Source organism: Saimiri boliviensis, chromosome 20, assembly GCF_048565385.1.
Source record: "Saimiri boliviensis isolate mSaiBol1 chromosome 20, mSaiBol1.pri, whole genome shotgun sequence".
NCBI lineage: Eukaryota > Metazoa > Chordata > Mammalia > Primates > Cebidae > Saimiri > Saimiri boliviensis.
In genome coordinates, this window is record NC_133468.1 from 30,338,673 (window position 1) to 30,360,101 (window position 21,429).

The following is a 21,429-nucleotide window of genomic DNA, read 5'->3' on the forward strand; positions in this document are numbered from 1 at the left end:
TCCCCTGCAACCCCAGCCCCTGACAGCCACACCACGTCACTTTCTGTGTCTGTGAGTTTGACACCTCCAGGGGCCTCACAGAAGAGGCATGGTGAGGTGTTTGTCCTTGTGTGTCTGGCTTCTTTCACTCGGGGCAATGTCCTCGAGGCTCTTCCATGCAGGAGAGTGTGTCAGAATTTTCTGCCTTCTGATTCACTTCTCTAAAGCAAAGCACATCTTTCTGTTTCTGGAGTATCATTTATACTGCTATTTACGGCGGCATCCCAAGGCGGGGTGTGGGGAGCGGCCCTCCCCAGTAGCGGGAGCATTTGTCACTGACAGTGTTTCTCATTGCCAGGGCAGGGAGCTCATGAAAGAGGGCTGATTTCTATTTGGATTTTATTGTTTTAAAATCTTCTGTCGTTGATCCCCTTGTTGCCACGGCCCTGGCCAGCTGCTCCCATGGTCCCCCAGCTCACCACATCGCTGGGCATTCATGTATAAATACATATTTATTTTGTTATTAATATAAAAAGGGTTTTTTTGTAAACCCCCAATTGGAGAGTTGACGGCACACTTCCCTCAGGGGATTCAGCAAAGATTTTGTGCTTGAGGTCAGTCTTCGGGAATCCCCTGGCTCCGACAAATGCAGCTGTCGGCGCGCCTGGCCTGTGTGTGTGTCTGCATGTGTGTGTCTGTGCATGTGTGTCTGCACGTGTGCTGCGTGCCTGGCCTCTGTGTCTGCGTGTGTGTCTGTGCATGTGTCTGCACGTGTGCTGCGCACCTGGCCTGTGTGTGTCTGCGTGTGTGCTGCACATCTCTATGTGTGTGTCTGTGTGTGCTGTGTGTTTCTATGTCTGCATTTATGTGTATGTCTATGTGTCTGTGTGTGTCTGTATGTCTGTTTGTGTATGCCTGTGTACGTCCATGTCTGTCTCTGTGTATGTCTGTGTTTGTATGTCTAGGTGTGTATTTCTGTGTGTGTCTTCTATGTGTCTGTGTCTCTGTGTATCTCTTTGTGTGTCTGTGTCTCTGTGCGTGTCTTCCTGACACGTGTCCATCTATGGGTCTCTATGTCTGTGTGCATGTGTGTGTCTATGTATCTGTGTGTCTATGTGTATCTGTGTCTATGTATCTGTGTCTGTGTGTGTTCGTGTCTGTGTCTGTGTATCTGTGTGTCTGTGTGTGTATATGTGGGTGTGTCTGTGTGTGTCCATGTCTGTGTGTATCTGTATGTTTTATCTGTGTGTCTGTGTGTTTATGTGTGTGTGTGTCCGTGTGTGTATCTGTGTGTCTATGTGTATCTGTGTTTGTGTCTGTGTGTCCGTGTGTGTCCATCTGTATCTGTGTGTCTGTGTGTGTCCATCTGTATCTGTGTGTCTGTGTGTGTCCATGTGTCTGTGTGTGTATGTGTGTGTGTGTGTATGTGTGTGTGTGTTCATGCACAAGTGTCAGGAAGTCCCCACTTCCCCTCCTCCAGATGCCAACCCTTTGGTCTACTGCTGAGGTTCCTGGTAGACTTCATGAGGAACAAGGCCGGGGGGATGAGGAGGAAAGGGGGGATAAAGGAAGAAAAAGGAGGTGCAGGGAGAGAAAAGGCAGCAAAGGGAAACCAAAGGCTCCACTGTAAAACTTTTTGTAGGGGTAGAGACCATGTTGCCTGGACTGGTCTTGAACTCTTAGGCTCTAGCAATCCTCCTGCCTCAGCCTCACAAGTCACCAGAACTACCAGCGCGTGCCACCATGTCTGGCTAATTTTTAAAATTTTGTAGAGATAGAGTCTTGCTATGCTGCCCAGATAGCTCTCGAATTCCTGAGCTCAAGCAGTCCTCCTGCCTCAGCCTCCCACCAGTGCTGGGATTACAGGTATGAGCCACCATGCCCAGCTAATTTTTAAACTTTTTGTAGAGATGGGGTCTCACTATGTTGCCCAGGCTGGTCTTAAACTCCTGAGCTCAAGTGATCCTCCCACCTCAGCCTCCCAGAGCTCTGAGATTGCAGGTGTGAGCCACCACACAGGGCGTGTTCACCCTTTCATTAATTCAATCTTGTCTTAGACAACTGTGGTAGCACTGGGGATAAACTGGAAGACAGAGCATCCCCTTCCCTCCCACGGGGCTCATCATCTGCCAGGGTTCAGACCATAACCAGCCTGCAATGGAGGAAGCCATGGAAATCTGGAGGTTCCATGTGGAGCTTTTTGCCCAGTCCCAGGGATAGATGATGGGGAGGAGAGGGAAGGAGTTGCCTTCTTATAAAGCACTGGTTCACACTCTAAGAAACCTGGTTCACACTCTAAGAAAATGAAAATTGGGCTGGGCAAGATGGGTCACGCCTGTAATCCCAAGACTTTGGGACGCTGAGGCAGGCAGATCATCTTTGGTCAGGAGTTCAGGACCAGCCTGACCAACACAGTGAAACCCTGTGTCTACTAGAAATACAAAATTAGCTGGGCATGGTGGTACACACCTGTAGTCCCAGCTACTCAGGAGACTGAGGCAGGAGAATCACTTTAACCCAGGAGGTGGAGGTTACAGTGAGCTAAGATTGTGCCACTGAACTCCAGCCTGGGCAACAGAGGGAGACTCTGTCTCAAAAAAGAAAAAAAAAAATTAAAAGGCTGGGCGCAGTGGCTCACACCTATAATCCCAGCACTTTGAAAGGCTGAGACTGGTGGATCATCTGAGATCAGGAGTTCAAGACCAGCCTGGCCAACATGTGAAACCCCATCTCTATTGAAAATACAAAATTAGCTGGGCATGGTGGTGCACACCTGTAGTTTCAGCTACCTGGGAGGCTAAGGCAGGATAATTGCTTGAACCCAAGAGGCAGAGGTTGCAGCAAGACAAGATTGCACCACTGCACTCCAGCCTGGGTGAAAGAGTGAGACTCTGTCTCAAAAAAAGAAAGAAGGAAAGAAAAATAAAATGAAAATTGGAGCACGTGTAAACCAGCCTTCCTGGGTTGGGCTGACAGTGATGGGGACTGGCTTCCTTCACTCTGGGCCATTCCGCTCTGTCTTGTCATCTGTGGAGCATAAATGAGAGTGAGAAGGTGGATGGGGCAGAATTGATTTTCTTGCCCAAACTGACTTCACAGAGCATCCTAATAAAAAGATGGGTCATTTACAATCCTGCCGTTCTCCTGAGGCTTTTCAGCCTTGAATAAAATGAACAATCCAGGACTCTGCTCCCCAGCCCTGTGGCTGCAGCCTGCCCTAGAGGGGCAGAGGAGGAGGAGGGAAGCATGGGCAGAAGTGCAGCCAGGTGTCACACAGCCTCAGTGAGCACCAGCACATACCATGTCCTGGAAGAATGGGTTTTCTCTCTTTTTAAATTTTGTTTTGAGACGGGGTCTTGCTCTGCTGCCCATGCTAGAAATGCAGTGGTGCAATCACAGCTAACTGTAGCCTCCAGGTCCTGGGCTCAAGCGATCCTCCCACCTCAGCCTCCTGAGTAGCTAGGACCACAGGCACATGACACCATGCCTGCTTAATTTTTGTATTTTTTGTAGAGACAGGGGTTTGCCATCATGCCCAGGCTGGTCTCAAACTCCAGGGCTCATGTGAACCTCCCACCTTGGCCTCCCAAAATGCTGGGATTATAGGCGAGAGTCACTAAGCCCTGCTTAAATACTTCTTGACAAAGAGAAATGATGATGGAGAGCAGGGGAAAGGACAGGAAAGGAGGATGAAAAATCAGAAAGATTTTTGAGGTATTTTGAAGACAATAAAATAAAAATATCACTTTAATGCCAAAGAAAATCAAATTGAGGTATAAATCCAAACACAGTATGAAAAAAGAAAGACATAGAGCTGGACCCCTGGAGAAACCTGTCTTCAGCAGCCTGGACCACCACATTTCATATTTCTGGGATCCCATAGAATTCACATTTATTAGGGGCCAGGCGCAGTGGCTCACACCTGTAATCCCAGCACTTTGGGAGGCCAAGGTGGGTGGATCACCTTAGGTGAGGAGTTCAAGGTCATCCTGGCCAACATGGCAAAAAGCTATCTCTATTAAAAATACAAAACATAGCCAGGCGTGGTGGCGGGGGTCTGTAATCCCAGGTACTTGGGAGGCTAAGGCAGGAGAATCGCTTGAACCCAAGGGGCAGAGATTGCACTGAGCCAAGACCTCAACACTGCACTCCAGCCTGGGTGACAGAGCGAGACTCTGTCTCAAACAGACAAAAAAAAGAAAAAAGAATTCACATTTATTAGGAAATCTCCAGTTGGCTTGGAAATAGAAGCTCTTCAAGCTGGGCTGACTTTTCTTTTTCTTCTTTTAGGAGTCTGAGTCTTACTTCGTCACCCAGGCTGGAGTGCAGTGAAACGATCTCAGCTCTCTGCAGACCTCTGCCTCCCGAGTAGTTGGTGCTATAGGCATGCACAACCGCACCCAGCTAATTGTTCGTAATTTCTCTCTCTCTCTCTCTCTCTCTCTCTCTTTTTGGTAGAGATGGGGTATTGCCATGTTGGCCGGGCTGGTCTCAAACTTCTGGGCTCAAGCGATCTGCCTGCTTCCCCTTCCAAAGTGCTGGGATTACAGGCATGAGCCACCACTTCTGGCCTGGGCTGACTCGGGGGAGCCCTTTGTCTAGGTCGCAGTTTCATCTCTGCCCCTCTTCGGGAATGTCGTGCTCAGAGGAGCCTGCCCCAGGTCCCATCTTCCATTTCAGAGTCTGCGAGGAAGGTGTCAGCAGCAGCCTGCTCAGCCTCCCCTCCCTGAGATGACCCTGCAGAATGCCAAGGGTCTCTGGAGCAAAAGGGGCTATTTCTGGGCGCAGGCTCCGTGTCCATGTTTGGTCTTCAAGAAGCGCAGGGTGAACATGCCAAGGCTTCATCCTGTCGCCCTCCTGGGAGGGCATGGATCGCCTTCCTCCCCCAAGTCCTGGACAAACAACAGCTGGGAATGCACCTTCCGGAGCTGGCCAGGAGGACTCCCTTGCTACCCCGAGGTGAGGACCCGAAGGGAGCCTCTTGACATCCACTAGCATTTGTTTCCTCCTTTTCATTAAGAATAATTTCAAGGCCGGGTGCGGTGGCTCAAGCCTGTAATCCCAGCACTTTGGGAGGCCGAGGCGGGTGGATCACGAGGTCGAGAGATCGAGACCATCCTGGTCAACATGGTGAAACCCCGTCTCTACTAAAATACAAAAAAAATTAGCTGGGCATGGTGGCGCGTGCCTGTAATCCCAGCTACTCAGGAGGCTGAGGCAGGAGAATTGCTTGAACCCAGGAGGCAGAGGTTGCGGTGAGCCGAGATCGTGCCATTGCACTCCAGCCTGGGTAACAAGAGCGAAACTCCGTCTCAAAAAAAAAAAAAGAATAATTTCAAGCCTAGGCAACATAGCAAAATCCCATCTCTACAAAAAAAAAAAAAAAAAAAGTTTTAAATTATCCAGGCATGGTGGTACACACCTGTGGTCCCAGCTACTCAGGAGGCTGAGACAGGAGGATCGCTTGAGCCCGGGAGGTAGAGGCTGCAGTGAGCTGTGATCGTGCCACTGCACTCCAGCCTGGGAGACAGAGCAAGAACCTGTCTCAAAAACAATAATAATAATAATTTCAGATTAAAAATGGTTCTTCTCATGAAAAAAAACTTCAGGCAACACTTATACATGCAAAGAAAGTTTTAAAATAATCACCTAAAATCCCACTACCCAGATAAACTCACTGTGATCTTACCTGATCTTATCTTGGTGGTCAGAGAAGCACCCATCTTGCAAAAAAGGGATTAAGCTATTCTAGAACCTTAAATATATATATAAATTTACATCCTCAGTTTTTAAAATATTCCATTGTATGGGCTGGGCATGCTGGCTCATACCTGTAAACCTAGCACTTTGGGAGGCCAAGGTGGGAGGATCACTTGAGCCCAGGGGTTTGAGACCACCATGTCACTAAAAAAAAAAAAAAAAAAAAAAAAAAAAAAAAAAAATTAGCTGGGTGTGGTGGTGCATGCCTGTAGTCCCAGCTACTTGGGGAGCTGAGGCAGCAGGATTGCTTGAGCCCAGGAGGTAGAGGCTGCAGTGAGCTGTGATCATACCACTGCACTGTAGCCTGGGTGACAGAGTAAGACCCTGTCCCCAAGAAAAAGAAAAGAGAGAAGAAAAGAAAGAAGTGAGAGAAAGAGAGGGAGGGAGGGAGGGAGGGAGGGAGAGAGAGGGGAGAGAGAGAAAAGGGAAGAAAGAAAGAGTGAAAGAGGGATGGAGGAGAAAAGGAACGAAGGAAAGAAATCAAGCAAGAAAGGAAGGGAGGGAGGGAGGGTAGGGGGGAAAGAAAGAAAAAAGAGAGAAAGAGGGAGAGAGAAGGAAGGAGGGAAAGAAAAAAGAACAAAAGAGAGAGAGAAAGAAAGAAAGAGAGAAAGGGAGAGAAAGAGAGAGGGAGAGAGGGGAAAAGGGAAGGAAGGAAGGCAAGAAAGAGAAGGGAAAGACAGGAAGGAAGGAAGGAAGGGAGGGAGGGAGGGAGGGAGGGAGGGAGGGAGGAAGGGGAAGGAAATAATTTGAAGGCAAAGTGACTACTCACCCACAGCCATGCAGCTCATCAGGCATTTTGTGATGATCACCTGCTGTCACAGAACTCAACAAGGAGCTGAGGAAGGAAGAGGAGAACGGAGGGGAGACTGGAACCCCGGCGCCTACTTCCTAAATCTGGCTGTTTAGGGGCAGGGGCCAAGCCCTCTGCATGTGTCAAGTCCAGGGGTGTCTTGATGTGAATGCCAAGAACGTCCCCATCTCCACCACCACCCAAATGGAGCACTGTGCTTGGGAGTCATTGTTCCCATCCCAAAGATCTGGCTTTCATTCATTCAATAAATATGTCTCCATCATCAAATAGGTGCTCGGCACTTCATATATATGAATTCATTTAATTCTTATAACAACTGGATTTGTTAGACACCACCATTATTCCCATTTTACAAACAAGGAAACTGAGGCACAAAGAGGTCATAGAGCTAGTAAGGGACAAAGCTGGGATTCAGACTCAGGGAATCTGGCTTCAGAGCCCAAGGTTTCAACCACCACATTCTCCTCCCTTCCAGTAAAAAGACTGTGGGACTACACACACACACACACACACACACACACACACACACACATATATGTATTTGGTCTTGGTCCCTGATGCTTAGCACACACACACACACACACACACACACACACACATATATGTATTTGGTCTTGGTCCCTGATGCTTAGCGCGCGCGCGCGCGCGCGCACACACACACACACACACACACACACACATATATATATATATATATATATATATATATATATGTATTTGGTCTTGGTCCCTGATGCTTAGCATGGTGCTCCTAAAACCCTTGTAATTTCCTGAGAGACAGGGACGCCAGGTGTCTTTTGTCCTAATATTTGGTCTTTGACCCCGGTTCCTGACACAGATCTCCTAAATCCCTTGGAATTTCCTGGATGATACGAGTGTCTTTTATTCTGAAGAGGCAACTCTTGGTGGGCTCCTGCGTAGAGGCATGGTCACCAGAAAAACCAACCCAGGATTAGAATCTTGGAACTTCCACCCCATCCCCATCCTCTGGGAAAAGGAGAGGGCTGAAGATTGAGTGAATAATTAATAATCACCAGGCGTGGTGGCTCACGCCTGTAATCCCAGCACTCCGGGAGACCAATGCAGGTGGATAACTTGAAGTCAGGAGTTCAAGACCAGTCTGGCCAACATGATAAAACCCCATCTCTACTAAAATTACAAAAAATTAGCCAGGTGTGGTGGCACATGCCTGTAGTCTCAGCTACTTGGGAGGCTAAGGCAGAAGAATCACTTGAACCCATGAGGTGGAAGTTGCAGTGAGTCGAGAATGAGCCACTCCACTCCAGCCTGGTGACAGAACGGGACTCCATCTCAAAAAGGAAAAAAAAAAAGAAAGTAAACTGTTTTCCTAAGCTCTGCAAGGTATTCTAACAAATTCTCAAACCCAAGAAGGGAGTTGTAAGAACTTCTGATTTTTAGCCAAGTGGGATACAAATTGTGGGTACCTGCGAACCGCCTACCTATGATTGGCGTCTGAAGTGGGTGGGTCATCTAGTGGGACTGAGCCCTATCCACTGAGGTCAGTGCTCACTCCAGCCAGTGTCCGAACTGAACTGAGTTGGAGGACGCCCAGGTGGTGTTCACAGAGAATGGGGAATTGCTTGGTGGGGAAGAAAAAAAGAAAGAGAAAGAGAGAGAGAGAGAGAGAGAGAGAGAGAGAGAGAGAGAGAGAGAGAGAAGGAAGAAAAAGAAAGAAAGGAAGAAATAAAAAGAAAGAAAGAAAGGAAGAAAGAAAACCCCCACACGTCTGGTCACAGAGGCACTGTATGTCGAGTGCGAGTACAAGAGGAACAAACAGAATCTGTTTTTCCAACACTCCAGGCCAAAACCCTCCCCTCATCCTGCTCACATTCTGTATGAGAAAGAGACGAGACAAGAAATGACCCGATTGCTCTCTCAGTCATCGTTGGATAGTGATAAACGCAAGAAAGAAAAATAGAGCTGTTTGGGCCGGGCGCGGTGGCTCAAGCCTGTAATCCCAGCACTTTGGGAGGCTGAGGCGGGTGGATCACGAGGTCAAGAGATCGAGACTATTCTGGTCAACATGGTGAAACCCCGTCTCTACTAAAAATACAAAAAATTAGCTGGGCATGGTGGCACGTGCCTGTAATCCCAGCTACTCAGGAGGCTGAGGCAGGAGAATTGCCTGAACCCGGGAGGCGGAGGTTGCGGTGAGCCGAGATCGCGCCATTGCACTCCAGCCTGGGTAACAAGAGCAAAACTCCGTCTCAAAAAAAAAAAAAAAAAAATAGAGCCGTGGTCAGGCACAGTGGCTCACTCCTATAATACCGGCACTTTTGGAGGCTGAGGCAGGGGTATCACTTGAGGCCAGGAGTTCAAGACCAGCCTGGCCAACATGGCGAAACCCCATCTCTACTAAAAATACAAAAATTAGCCAGGTGTGGTGACACGTGACTGTAATCTCAGGTACTTGGGAGGCTGAGGCAGGGAAATCACTTAACCCGGGAGGCAGAGGCTGCAGTGAGCCAAGATCACACCACTGTACTCCAGCCTAGGTGACAGAGTGAAACGCTGTCTCAAAAATGAAAAAAAGAAGAGAAAGAAGGAAAGAAGGAAGAAAGAAAAGAAGAAAGAAAGAAAGAAAGAAGAAGGAATGGAGGGAATGAGGGAGGGAGAGAGGGAGGAAAGAAGGAAAGAGGAAGTGAAGGAAGGAAGGAAAAGAAAGAAAAAAGAAAGAGAGGAGAAAAGAAAAGAAAGAAAGATGAATGGCCAGGCAGGGTGGTTCACACCTGTAATCTCAGCATTTTAGGAGGCCAAGGCGGGCAGCTCACCTGAGATCAGGAGTTCGAGACCAGCCTGGCCAACATGGTGAAACCCTGTCTCTACTAAAAATACAAAAATTAGCTGGGCATGGTGGTGCACACCTGTAATTCCAGGTACTTGGGAGGCTGAAGCCAGAGAATCGCTTGAACCCTGGAGGCAGAGATTGCAGTGAGCCGAGATCATGCCATTGCACTCCAGTCTGGGTGACAAGAGTGAAACTCCATCTCAAAAAAAGAGAAGAAAAATGGAGCCATGTCTCAGACGCTGACTTATTGTATGTCTTTGGGCAAATTGCTTCACCCCTCCGAGCCCATTTCCTCACCTGCGGGAAGGAGGCCATTACTCATCTGCCCCGCCCACCTGCCTAGGCTGTTGGAAGGATAGAAATTAGGTAATAGACTCAGGGAACCTCTGTTTTTACTGTTGTGCCAATACCAACCCATGACTCAGGGGAATTTTTTTCAGCCAGGGGATTTAAGCCCACTTGATTTCTATAGAAAAGCCCACTAAACTTTCTCCAGATACTATGAGACAATGATTCTGTCCAATGCACTTCTTGCTGAGTTTTTAAAGGCAGAGCATTGTGTGTTACCACTCACTCTTGGGCGATGGTAGTCACCTGTCAGTTAACCTGAGGCCCTCCCCACAGCAAGTACATTTTACTTCTTCCTTCCTTTCCTTTCTTTCTTTTCTTTCTTTCTTTCATCTATTTTGTTTTGAGATGGAGTCTCGCTCTGTCGCTCAGGCTGGAGTGCAGTAGCGCAATCTCAGCTCACTGCAACCTCTGCCTCCTGGGTTCAAGCGATTCTCCTGCCTCAGCCTCCCAACTAGCTGCAATTACAGGTGCCACCACCATGCCTGGCTAATTTCTGTATTTTTAGTAGAGATGGAGTTTCGCCATGTTGGCCAGGCTGGTCTTGAACTCCTGACTTCAGGTGATCCACCCGCCTCAGCCTCCCAAAGTGCTGGGATTATAGGCATGAGCCACTGTGCCCAGCCTATTTGTTTATTTCATTTTGTTTTATTTTATTTTTTAGAGACAGAGTCTCACCCTGTCACCCAGGCTGGAGTGCAGTGGTGTGAAGACGGCTCACTGCAGCCTCAACCTCCTGGGCTCAGGAGATCCTCCTGCCTCAGCCTTCCGAGTAGCTGGGCTCACAGGTGCACACCACCACATCCAGCTTATTATTATTTTTTTTATTTTTCTGGAGATGGGGTCTTGCTATATTGCCCAGGCTGGAGAACCAACAATATTTGAGATGGAACTTTCTGGAATGTTAACCCTGCCCCCATCAGAAGCTCAAACCACAAGAAACCAAGGGGCAACTCTTACCACATGGGGCCAGGAGCTGATGGCTTTGATTGCTCCAGATCCACCTGCCATTCTTTTTCCCCATCCTGGGTCCAGGAGGCTGACCCCCTCAGTACCCACCTGGGTTCCTGCTTTCTGGTTCTGGTTGGGTTTGGCCGCAGGAGATGCTGGGAGGAGAGAGGTGCGCAGGAGGGGAGAGGTGAACGAGCCCCCGGCCCTGATAGGTCTCGTCATGCAGCAGTTGCTCCATCCCCCGGAGTTGCCCCATCCCTCTGGGCGCCAACGCTTCTTCTGCAGCCATAACCAGGGTGCGGGGCTTCCCCTGTGGCCTTAGCAGAAGTGCTCCACTGTACCTATTGCCTTTCTTGAATCCTGCCCCACCTCAGTAAATCGTCTTATTAAACCCTATGCAATGAGGCCAGGCACTGTGGCTCACACTTGTAATCCCAGCACTTTGGGAGGTAGAGGTGAGCGGATCACTTGATCACAGGCGTTCGAGACCAGCCTGGGCAACATAGCAAGATTGACCTCCGGCTCTAAAAATAAATAAAAATAATCACCCTAGCATGGTGGCACATGCCTATAGTCCCAGCTTCTTATAGGGTTGTTTGAGGCAGGAGGATCGCTTGAGCCCAGTTGATTGAGGCTGCAGTGAGCTATGATCGAACTACTACATTCCAGTCTGGGTGACAGAGCAAGACCCTCTCTCTAATAAATATATAAATAAACAAACACTATGCAGTGATGCCACTGGAGTGTGCTCTTTCCTGCTGGAACCTGGACTGGGGCAGAAAGAAAACCTCCTGCCAGGGAATAGCCCTTCCCAAAATCACAGTGGGGTAGGGGGCCGGTTCTTCTCACCATCCTCTGCCGCCATCGGCCAGAGCATGGTGATCACATGAGAATAAGCGAGAAGCACCTCAGGACCCAGGCTTGGGAGGGTGGCCCATGGATGGGCTCCAGGCCCTGCTGCCAGGTGACAGCTCCCACCAGCAGCCTCTCCAGGATCTGTGGACACTGCCCTCAAATGGCCCAAGAGGGAGTAGGATGTGGATCATTGTAGGATTATACACAATTGAGCTTAAAGACTTACACAGGCCAGGCGCCGTGGCCACGAGGCGGGTGGATCAGCTGAGGTCAGGAGAAGACCAGCATGGCCAACAAGGCAAAACCCTATCTCTACTAAAAATACAAAATTTAGCTAAGTGTGGTGGCAGGCGCCCATAATCCCAGCTATTTGGGAGGCTGAAGCAGGAGAACTGCTTGAACCTGAGAAGGAGAAGTTGCAGCGAGCCAAGTTCACATTACCGCATTTCAGCTTGGCTGACAAGAGCAAGACTCTGTTTAAAAAAAAAAAAAAAAACAGGTCAGGTGCAGTGGCTCACACCTGTAATCCCAGCACTTTGGGAGGCGAGGCGGGCAAATCACCTGAGGTCAGGAGTTTGAGACCAGCCTGCCCAACATGGCAAAATTCCATCTCCTAAAAATACAAAAATTAGTGGGATGTGGTGGCGGGATCTTGTAATCCCAACTACTCGGGAGGCTGAGGCTGGAAAATTGGTTGAACCTGGGAGGTGGAAGTTGCAGTAAGCCGAGATCATGCCATTGCACTCCATACTGAGTGACAGAGCAAGACTCTGTCTCAAAACAAAAAAGACTTATACAACAATACAACACATAATCCTAATGTCAAGTGGAGAAAAATGTAAATCTCACCTCAAGTTTAACCTCCCCTGCTTTGCCCAGTGAAGCCCCACTTTTTCTCTTTACAAACCAGACCTCTGCAAAAGAATCTGCTATAGCCCTTAAAAGCTCTTTAAAAGTAGTCCTTAAAAGTCTGTTAAAAGCTCTGCTGCTAAAGATATGAAAAACAGACCTGGCCAGGCATGGAGGCTCACACCTGTAATCCCACCACTTTGGGAGGCCGAGACGGGAGGATCGCTTGAGGCCAGGAGTTCAAGATCAGCGTGGGCAACATAGTGAACCTCTGTCTCGACCAAAAAAAAATTTTTTTTAAGTTAGTTGGGTGTGGTGGCATGCATGTAGTTCCAGCTACTTGGCAGGCTGAGGTGGGAGGATTGCTTGAGCCTGGGAGTTCAAGGCTGCAGTGAGCGTGATTGCAGCACTGCACTCCAGCCTGGGCAACAGAACAAGACTCTTGTCTTAAAAATTGAATTTTGTTTAATTTTAAAATAACAAAAAAATTAAAACCACCATGTCAGGTGGTCAGATATGGGGGAAAGGTATCTCAGAAGGCAAAGCTCTGGTCTTCCCATGCCAAGAGACTGACAGGATCCATGTGTGGAGGCCCTCCAAGCCAAAATCTTATTTCAATTTTGGGAAAAATGAGGCCCAGCATGGGAGAAGTGCAGTTCATTCTCCAGTGTGAAATATTTAGGCAGATTCAGGCAGAGTCAGTGCTTGGTAAAGGGTTGATGTCATGGTTGCTATAATTTTTTTTTTTTTTTTTTTTTGAGACAAAGTCTCGCTTTCTTGCTCAGGGTGGAGTGCAGTGGTGTGATCTCGACTCACTGCAACCTCCGCCTCCAGGTTCAAGCAATTCTCCTGCCTCAGCCACCCGAGTAGCTGGAATTACAGGCATGTGCCACCATGACCAGCTAATTTTTATATTTTTAGTAGAGGCAGGGTTTCACCGTGTTGGCCAGGCTGGTCTTGAACTCCTGACCTCAGGTGATCCACCTGTCTCGGCCTCCCAAAGTGCTGGGATTACAGGCATGAGCCACTGCACCCGGCCCATGGTTGCTTATTAATATAATTCTTCATTGCTGGATTCCACTTGAGAGAACACAGTAATACGTTTGTAAATGGATTGCTGTCAGGGTCAGACGATAAAAGGAAGCATCTGAAAAACATCTATATGAACTAAATAAAAGGTTCTCTGGGTTTAAAACAGCTGCTTTTCAAACCTAGAGAGAGTTGAAAAAGGAAATCAGCTTTGTGCTTAGGTAGGTTCCTTTTTCTCTGAAGAATGAATTGGAAGATCAACAACTCAAATATAAAAGCTAAAACCATACCACACTTAGAAGAAAACAGGGGCAAATTTTCAAGACCTTGAATGTGATGATGATTTCTTAAAGATGACACCAGAAGCACAAGTAGCAAGATAAAAAATAGATAGATTGGATTCAGTAAAATTAATGTTCTTTGTGCATCAAAGAAATTATCAAGGCCAGGCACGGTGGCTCACACCTGTAATCGCAGCACTTTAGGAGGCCAAGGCGGGCGGATCACCTGAGGTCAGGAGTTTGAGATCAGCGAGGCCAACATGGCAAAACCCTATCTCTACTAAAAATAGAAAAATTAGCCAGGCATGGTGGTACTTGCCTATAGTTGTCCCAGCTACTCAGGAGGCTAAGGCAGGAAAATTACTTGAACCCAGAAGCCAGAGATTTCAGTGAACCGAGATCGTGCCACTGCACTCCAGCTTGGGTAACAAGAGAACAACTCCATCTAAATTTCATATGGAACCAAAAGAGAGCCTGCATAGCCAAGACAATCCTAAGCAAAAGCAAAAAGAACAAAGCTGGAGGCATCATGCTATCTGACTTCAAACTATACTGCAAGAATACAATAATCAAAACAGCATGGTACTAGTACCAAAAGAGAGATATAGACCAATGGGACAAAACAGAGGCCTCAGAAACAATGCCACACATCTACAACCATCTGATCTTTGACAAACTGAACAAAAACAAGCAACGGGGAAAGGATTCTCTGTTTAATAAATGGTGTTGGGAAAACTGGCTAGCCATATGCAGGAAGCTGAAACTGGACCCCTTCCTTACACCTTATACAAAAATTAACTCCAGATGGATTAAAGATTTAAACATAAAAACTAACACCATAAAAACCCTAGAAGAAAACCTAGGCAACACCATCCAGGACACAGGCACAGGCAAGGACTTCATGACTAAAAGTACGGCACCAAGAGCAATAACAACAAAACCCAAAACTGACAAATGGGATCTAATTAAACTTAAGAGCTTCTGCACAGCAAAAGAAATGATCAGTAGAGTGAACCAGCCACCAACAGAGTGAGAAAAAATTTTTGCAATCTACCCATCTGACAAAGGGCTAATATCCAGAATCTACAAAGAACTAAAGCAGATTTACAAGAAAACAAACAAACAAATCCATTCAAAAGTGGGCAAAAGATATGAACAGACACTTTTCAAAAGAAGACATACATGTGGCCAACAAACATGAAAAAATGCTCATCATGATTGGTCACATTAGAGGAAAGCAAATCAAAACCACATTGAGTTACCATCTCACGCCAGTTAGAATGGCGATCATTAAAAAATCTGGAGACAACAGATGCTGGAGAGGATGTGGAGAAAAAGGAACACTTTTACACTGTTGGTGGGAGTGTAAATTAGTTCAACCATAATGGAAGACAGTGTGGCGATTCCTCAAGGATCTAGAAATTCCATTTGACCCAGCAATCCCATTACTGGGTATATACCCAAAGGATTATAAATTGTTCTATTATAAAAACACATGCACACAAATGTTCATAGTGGCACTGTTCACAATAGCAAAGACCTGGAACCAACCCAAGTGTCTATCAGTGATAGACTGGACAAAGAAAATGTGGCACATATACACGATGGAATACTATGCAGCCATAAAAAATGACGAGTTCATGTCCTTTGTAGAGACATGGGTGAATCTGGAAACCATCATTCTCAGCAAACTGACACAAGAACAGAAAACCAAACACCACATGTGTTCACTCATAGGCGGGTGATGAACAATGAGAACACTTGGGCACAGGGAAGAGAACAACACTCACTGGGCTGAAGGGTGGGGTGGAGGGGAGGGACAGCGAGGAAGTGGAGAGGATGGGGAGGGATAACACCAGGAGAAATGCCTGATGTAGGTGACAGGGGTGGGGAGGCAAGGGGATGGAGACAGCAAACCACCATGGCATGTATGTACCTATGCAACAATCATGCAGGATGCAGGATGTGCACATGTACACCAGAGCCCAAAATACAATAAAACAATTAAAAAATAAAAAATAAATTATCAATATCAAGAAAGTGAAAAAGCCTACAAAATAAGAGAAAATATTTGCTATTTACAAATCATATATTTCATAAGAGTTTAGTGTCCAAAATATATAAAGAGACTTCCAACTCAACAACAAAGAGGCGAACAACCCAATTTTGAAATGGGCAGCAGCCAGGCACAGTGGCTCACGCCTGTAGTGACAGCACTTAAGAAAGCAGAGGCAGGAGGATTGCCTGAGACCAGGAGTTCCAGACCAGCCTGGGCAACAGGGCAAGTCCTCATCTCCACAAAAAATATGAAAATTAAGGAGGTGCTGCGGGGCATGCCAGTAGTCCCAGCTACTTGGGAGTCTAAGATGGGAGGATTACTTGAGCCGAGAAGGTTGAGGTTACAGTGAGGCATGATCGTGCCACTGCATTCCAGCCTGGGCGACAGAGTGAGATCATGTCTCAAATAAATAAATAAATAAATGAATAAATAAACGGCAAAAGACCTAAATAGACATTTCTCCAAGGAAGATACACAAGTACCAACAAGCATATGGGAAGGTGCTCAGCATCATCAGTCATTAGGAAAATGCAAATCAGCATCTCAGTGAGATGCCACTCCACGTCCGCTCAGATGACTGTGACTTTTTTTAGTCCAATCAACATGTTTACTAAGCAACTGCATCCTAAACATTTACAAGTACCATATCTCATTTCTTTTTTTTTATTTATTTATAACTTTTATTTTAGGTTCAGGAGTTCATGTGCAAATCTGCTACGTAGGTAAACTGCATGTCACCAGGGTTTGGTGTAGAGTATTTTGCCACCCAGGCAATAAGCATAGTACCCCGTAAGTAGTGTGTGTGTGTGTGTGTGTGTGTGTGTGTGTGTGTGTGTGTGTGTGTCTGTCTGTCTGTCTGTCTGTCTGTCTGTCTGTATTTTGAGACAGAGTCTCTCTCTGTTGCCCAGGCTGCAGTGCAGTGGCACAATCTCGGCTCACTGTAACCTCCACCTCCTGAGTTCAAGCTATTCTCCTGTCTCAGCCTCCTAAGTAGCTGGGATTTCAGGCATGTGCCACCATGCCCAGCTAATTTTGTATTCTTTTTTTTAGTAGAGATGGGGTTTCACCACGTTGGTCAGGCTGGACTCAAACTCCTGAACTGAAGTGATCCACCCACCTCGGCCTTCCAAAGTGCTGGGATTACAAGCGTAAGCCACCGCACCTGGCCCCATAGGTACTATTTTTTTGGACCTCACCCTTCTCCCACCCTCCACCCTCAGGGAGGCCTCAGTATCATTCTCTTCTTTCTGTCCATGTGGACTCAATGTTTAGCTCCCACATATAAATGAAAACATGCAGTATTGGTTTTTCTGTTCCTGCCTGAGTTTGCTAAGGATAATGGCCTCCAGCTCCTCCACCCATGTTGCTACAAAGGACATGATCTTGCTTTTTTTTTTTTTTTTTTTTTTTTTGAGACAGAGTCTCATTCTCTCACCCAGGTTGGAGTGCAGCACCACAGTCTCAGCTCATTGCAACCTCTGCCTCCCAGGTTCAAGCGATATTCCTGTCTCAGGCTCCTGCGTAGCTGGGATTACAGGTGTGTACCACCACACCCAGCTATTTTTTGTACTTTTAGTAGAGATGGGGTTTCACCATGTTGGCCACGCTGGTCTCAAACTCCTGACCTCAAGTTATCCACCTGCCTCAACTTCCCAAAATGCTGGGATTACAGGCGTGAGTCACTGTACCCAGCCATAATCTTGCTCATGTTTATGGCTGCATAGTATTCCATGGTGTATATGCACCACGTTTTCTTCATCCTGTCTACCACTGATGGGCATTTAGGTTGGTGACATGAATGACTACAATGTTTACACATGGAAATAATATGTGTTTGTGAGAATGTGGAGAAATCAGAACTCTTGCAGCAATTCCTCAAATAGCTAAATGTAGAATTATCATATGATCTAGAAATTCCACTCTTAAATATGCAAAAGAATTCAAAACAGGAACTCACAAAATATATGTGTACATATGTTCATAGCAGCATTATTCACAATAGCCAAAAGGTGGAAACAAACCAAATGTCCATCAATGGATGGACAAAGAAATTGGGGTATATCCATACACCGGATTATTATTCTATTTTTTTCTTTGAGATAAAGTCTCTCCCTGTCGCCCAGGTTGGAGTGCAGTGCCTCCCAGGTTCAAGCAATTCTCCTGCCTCAGCCTCCCAAGTAGCTGGGATTGCAGGTGCTCACACCCAGCTAATTTTTTGTATTTTTAGTAGAGATGGGGTTTCACCATGTTGGCCAGGCTGGTTTTGAACTCCTGATCTCAAGCGATTCCCCCACCTTGCCTCCCAAAGTGCTAGGACTACAGGTGTGAGCCACTGTGCCCAGCCTGCTTAAGCTTTTATAAGCCTCAGGAGGCTGAGGCAGGAGAATCGCTTGAACCCGGGAGGTGGAGGTTGCAGTGAGCCAGTGACAGAGTGACTCTGACTCAAAAAAATAAAAATAAAAGGTTTATACACACGATCCTGCTATCAAGTGAAAAAAAATGTCAATTTTACATCAGTTCTTAAGAAGTGAATTGGGGATATAGAGGGTGGAGATTGGGGGTGATGGGTCCCAGGAAGAAAGTCCCCCAGGCAGTTTCTCCTTCCGGATGCAGAGGCCGTCTCTGAACTCCAGGACAGCCACCCACTTTACAGATGGGAAAGTCAAGCCCAGAGAGGGCGGGGACTCCCTCAAGGCTACATGTCACACAGGAAGCCACAGAGGAGTCAAAGCGAGGGCTTCAAGGCTTGCGGCTGGCACTGCGTCATGACACTCCATGGCTTCTGCTGGCCATGGGGGCTGCAGGGGGCCCATGGCTGTGATTAGAAGAATAAAGTCCCAGCTAACACGGTCCTTCCAGCCTGAACACATGGAATGGACAGCATCAACCAATTGGTTATCCCAGTTCATCCATGCCAAAGGCTATGTATGTGTCAACCCAGGTCTTCCTTGACCATCAGCCCCTCCATGAAGGCAGTTGTAGCTTTAAGAAGAAAACTCATTACCCAGCTGTTCTATTTCTGCCCACAGCCTTCACCGCTGGGCTGAGGTCATCAGTTTCCCCACAAGGGTAATGGGGGGAAGGCGGTAAATGTCTTAGATGCAAGGCATTCACCGATCCCCCCGAGGGACCCAGGAGTGCCCAGTAAGGCCCTGGAAGGTGAGGCTAGCTAAGCCCCTGGACCCCTGAGGGCTTCTCTTCTTTTTTAAGGTTTTGCTGACTCAGACCTGTTGGGCAGGTATAAAAGGGGATGGCCAGGCTCGGCCGGGTATCCAGTCTCTTCCATTGTGGTCTCAGGTAGGAACCTAGAGGGTGCTGGGGAAGATGGGAACGGGGACGGGCTTGCCGTAGAGGAGAACAGGCAGGAGGAGAGCAGAGGTGATGATAAGAGATCAGCCAGGAGGAGGGAGGGGATGAGCATTTTTCGAGCATCTGCCTGCCTCAGGAGCTGCAGAGACAGCATCTCATTTAATCCTCCAAGTTGCCCAATGCAGTGGCTCATGCCTGTAAACCTAGCATTTTGGGAGGCTGAGGCAGGAGGATCTCTTGAGGCCAGGAGTTCAAGACCAGCCTGGGCAACATAGCGAGACCCTGTCCCTACAAAAACGTTAAAAATGAGCAGGGCATGGCGGTATGCACCTGTAGTCTCAGCTCCTCAGGAGACCGAGGTGGGAGGATCGCTTGTGCCTAGGAGTTGGAGGCTGCAGTGAGCTATGATCATACCACTGCACTCCAGCCTGGGCCACAGAGTGAGACCCTGTCTCCAAAAAAAAAAAAAAAAAACCCAATAAACAACAACAAAACTCCCCCCAGTAATCTGTATTGCATGCCTGCTGGATGTACAGATGAGGTGACCGGTCTGGAGAGCTGCTGGGACTCCCAGATATCCACAAGTGAGACAGGGGCAGCCAGGATTCAAACCCAAATCAGCCTCCTTCTCCAGCACCACCTGCCTTCCTTGGTGTGTGGCGCTGGAGTCACGGGTTGGATCCCTACTCTGCCCTTCCCTTGGCCTGCAAAGCATCATCTTTCCCTCTGAAGACTCTTAGCTTTTGCATTCCATGAGCTTCATTGTCTATATGTTTGTGGTTCATGATTTTTTCAAGGGGTCTTGGTTATCAAAGATGCCTGAGAAGAGCCACTGCCTGGAGGGACAGGAGGGTTTTGGATTCAGGGGTGCCTGGAAGTGGGGAATCATTAGTAAGCAGGAGGCTGGCAGCCACGGAAAGGGATGGAACCTAGTGTCAGAGACCTGCACAGTCCTCAGGGCAGCTCCTGGCTGGAGGGGTCTGTGCCCCAAACCACCAGGCCCACGAAACAGCAATGACACCTTAGCTTGCTGTTCACAGCAGAACCATCATTAAAAAGCAATACAAGGGCCTGGGACAGTGGCTCATACCTGCTAACCCAGCACTTTGGGAGGCCCAGGCAGGTGGATCACTTGAGGTCAGGAGTTCGAGACCAGCCTGACCAACATGGTGAAACCCTGTTTCTACTAACAATACAAAAATTAGCTGGGTGTGGTGGCGCATGCCTTAATCCCAGCTACTCGGGAGGCTGAGGCAGGAGAATCGCTTGAACCCAGGAGGCGGAGGTTGCAGTGAGCCGAGATTGTGCCACTGCAGTCCAGCCTGGGCAACAAGAGCTAAACGCCTTCTCAAAAATAACAAAAACAAAAACAGTACAAGGGCCTGGTATAGTGGCTTATACCTGCAAATTCAGCACTTTGGGAGGCCGACGTGGAAGGATTGCTTGGGGTCAGGAGCTCAAGGTTTCAGAAAGCTATGATTGCATCACTGCACTCCAACCTGGGTGACAGAGTGAGACCCTGTTCTTTTATTTTTTTGACATGGAGTTTTGCTCTTGTTGCCCAGGCTGGAATGCAGTGGTGTGATCTCGGCTCATTGCAACCTCTGCCTCCCGGGTTCAAGCAATTCTCATGCCTTAGCCTCCAGAGTAGCTGGGATTACAGGCGTCCACCACCATCCCCAGTTAATTTTTGTATTTTTAGTAGAGATGGGGTTTCACCATCTTGGCCTGGATGGTCTCGATCTTTGACCTTGTTATCCGCCCACCTCAGCCTCCCAAAATGCTGGGATTACAGGGGTAAGCCACCGTTCCCAGCCTAACTTCCTAATTTTTATAGAGACAGGGTCTCTGTATGTTGCCCAGGCTGGTCTTGAACTCCTGGCCTCAAGCAATCCTCCTGCTTCAGCCTCCCTTAGTTATGAAAGCTTAATGGCACCAGGACAGACAAGGTGACATGAAAGAAGCAAGCCTCTGTCTCTCTTGTAACATTGGCTCCAGCCTGTCCACCAGCCTCAGCAGCCTGTCCCTGCTTCTCCTCACAGCACCCAGGGAAGTCCTGGTTCCTGCCCTTGGCAACTTCCTGCTCCATCCTCAACTAAGCCGCCATGCCTGGTGGGTACAAAGGGGAGTGCGGAGATGATGTGGACCCTATGCCTTTTCTGGCACCTCCCGAAAAGGAGAGGATCGAAGCCATGAACAAGCCCTATGACATTAAGAGGTCCTGCTGGGTCAAAGATGAGAAGGAGGGCTTCGTCGCTGGGGAGATCCAGTCTGAACAGGGTGACCAAGTCACCGTGAAGACTGTCACCAACCAGGTGAGTGGGGCATGATCTCCAGGATGAAACCGAGCTTGGGAGTGGCAGGCACCCAGGCCTTTTCTAGGCATGCT

At 47.8% G+C, this 21,429-nt stretch overlaps 1 long non-coding RNA gene across 2 annotated transcripts in view; it reads right to left on the reverse strand.

Moving 5' to 3' along the window:
* Positions 1 to 35: 35 nt before the first annotated feature.
* The window catches only part of LOC141582457 (uncharacterized), a 31,341-nt gene continuing 9,947 nt past the window's right edge, over positions 36 to 21,429 (reverse strand). The window contains exons 3-4 of one of the 2 annotated variants that reach the window (XR_012515302.1): positions 6,509 to 6,574; positions 36 to 3,006 (exon numbers count right to left, since the gene is read on the reverse strand). This is a non-coding gene — a long non-coding RNA (uncharacterized LOC141582457). Of the gene's footprint in view, positions 3,007 to 5,822; positions 5,884 to 6,508; positions 6,575 to 21,429 lie in introns of those variants that run through there. The other variant, XR_012515303.1, reaches the window with a different exon arrangement.